The sequence below is a fragment of the Phocoena phocoena genome, chromosome 2, assembly GCF_963924675.1.
Source record: "Phocoena phocoena chromosome 2, mPhoPho1.1, whole genome shotgun sequence".
Taxonomy (NCBI): domain Eukaryota; kingdom Metazoa; phylum Chordata; class Mammalia; order Artiodactyla; family Phocoenidae; genus Phocoena; species Phocoena phocoena.
Window position 1 is genome coordinate 93,381,526 of NC_089220.1, and position 2,549 is coordinate 93,384,074.

At 43.0% G+C, this 2,549-nt stretch overlaps 1 pseudogene; it reads left to right on the top strand.

Moving 5' to 3' along the window:
• The first annotated feature begins 279 nt into the window (after positions 1-279).
• On the top strand, positions 280-704 carry LOC136118469 (large ribosomal subunit protein eL32-like; annotated as a pseudogene).
• The last annotated feature ends 1,845 nt before the right edge of the window (positions 705-2,549 follow it).

Genomic DNA, 2,549 nt, shown 5'->3' on the forward strand with positions numbered 1-2,549 from the left:
TGCTCTTGGAGGCTTCTGAGATTGGGTTGGGCAGGAGCAAGTGAACTTCAGGCTGCTGCCACCTCTGCTTCACTTCAGCCGTCTGTTGAGCCATTTCTCCGTGGGTCACTCCCATTTCTGCAAGTCCTGTAAATGAGGCACCAACTGCACTTTGTTCCAGACTACCTTTTCAAGAATGTTTGATGGCAACAGGGTGTCCTTCTGGAGTAAAGGGTAGGCATATTTACTGCCCATTATAAAAGATTCAAGGGAGGTAGCAGCCATCTCCAACCCAGCATCATGACTGTTCTCAGACACCTTATGAAGCCCAAAGTGATCAAAGAGAAGACCAAGAAGTTCATCCGGCACCAGTCAGGCTGATATGTCAAAATTAAGTGTAGCTGGCAAAAACCCAGAGGCATCGATAACAGGGTACAGAGAAGATTCAAGTGCCAGATCTTGATGCCCAATATTGGTCATGGCAGCAACAAGAAAATGAAGCACATGCTGCCTAGTGGCTTCTAGAAGTTTCTGGTCTACAACATCAAAAAGCTGGAAGTGCTGCTGATGTGCAACAAATCTTGCTGAGATGGCTCTCATTTCCTCCAAGAACCTCAAAGGCATTGTGGAAAGAGCAGCCCAGCTGGCCGTGAGTCACTGATTGCAATGCCAGGCTGCACAGTGAAGAAAATGAACAGTTCATGTGCAAGTTTTATTTGTGTTAAATAAAACCATGAAAATTCTGCAAAGTAAAACAAAGATTTTGGCTCCCTAAGCTCAGAGTTCTTCATGTACAGGTGTTAACTGGCCCTATTCCCATTGCCCTATAGAAACTAGGTCTTGGGGAACTGACTTTAAAAAGGCAGATACTCTAGCCACTACTATTGCTATGAGTAATAAACCATTTTTGACTCTGACACAGGAGTCTCATGTCTTCTACCAGCATCCATGAAACTATGACAGGCTAACTTGTTAACTTGCAAGTAGGGTAAAACTTAGACTCTTTACAGTTCTTGACAGAATCTATCTCTAGGAGGGATTTCACTGAACAGTACTACATACCAGGTGGGGTACTAAGTGCTGGGGATACAGAACCAAAAGGCACAGTTCTTGCTTGCAAGGAGCCTCCAGTGTACAAATTAGGAGCTTACTGAGCTTGGTACTAATAGAGTTTCAGAGTAGTTAAATCGCTAAGCTAGTGAATACACACAGAAAAAGGTCAAACTCAGACTAATAAAATTCTAGCCATGATTGTGACTATATCCCAACAACAGGGAACAGGTGTATTCTCTATAGATGGCAGAAGCTGAGAAACACAGAGGTACATGGAGCCTTACAGAAGGCTTTAAAACAATACCCTTCAGTCCTCAGTGCCAAGAAAGAAGGTTGCTTTTAGATGGACTTGCCCTTTCTACAACTCTTCCCTAAATAAATTGCCCTGAAGGGTGACAGTAGAAGCATCACTTTCTGGCCCAGAGATCAAAGGGTATCTCTCGTGTGGATACCTGGTGGTATTGGTAAGGGAATTTCTAACTTTGGGATTGTATCTAGGATGGGAGAGAAGGCAGGTACTATGTTAAATGTGGGCACAACCAAGGAACAGAACTATACCATGAAGGGCGGAAAAGTTGCATATAGATGGAGAAGGATCTAGAGCCCTAAGGCTGTGGTCTCTGAAACAGAATTGGTTTCACATACAGGGCCAAAGAAACCCTGGATTTATGATAGGGGCTCCATCAGAAAAGTGGGATTAGGACTTAGGAAGGGAGTGAGGAAAACTGGCAGGCGAAGTACTTAGTTGACTGTGCATAACAGACAGTGCTAAAGGTGCTAAAACAATTTAATAAATAAACAGGGTATTCTAGGCTCACCTGACACATTAGATACAAAGATGCATTATATGGCATTTGGCAAAAATGAGTGCCTGACACTGACACCTAATATGTGACAGCACAAAACCAGGAGCTTTACACAATGTGGCAGGTGGGAGTTTGGTCCTTGGCACTGGAAGCAAGAATCCATTCATTCAACAAAGTGTATTGGCACTGTTCTAGGTGCTAGGGATAAAGCAGTGAACAAGATAGAGAAAAATCCATGCCCCTATTTTGTTCTAAATGAAGTTAAATCTGGCTCTGAGCCACCTAGGTCAAGGGAGATGAGAAATTCAGGATTTGTCATGTTTACTTTAGGGGGAAGACAATTTATTAGGGGTTTCTATACCATCCCAGGGTCCTACACATTCCATAATATTCTGAGATGGGCTCTCTGTTCTTCAGACCACATTAGCTACCACTGTTGGTTGTTCATGATCCAAGTCCTTATGGCCCCTTTTCCAGGCCACCCCAAATATTTACAGGGCCTAGGACAAGAATACAAATGGAGGTTCATATACTATATGTTAAATATCTTAAAATTATAAATCCAGCCGAAAAACTGTTAAATAGGTTCTATCATTCTATCTTGACACATACAATTTTGTAACAAGCTGGCCACCATCAGAGGCCCTGGATCCTGCTACTGTGTGGGAGTAGGGCACATGTCCCTGACTCTCTTGAAATCCATAAATGCAT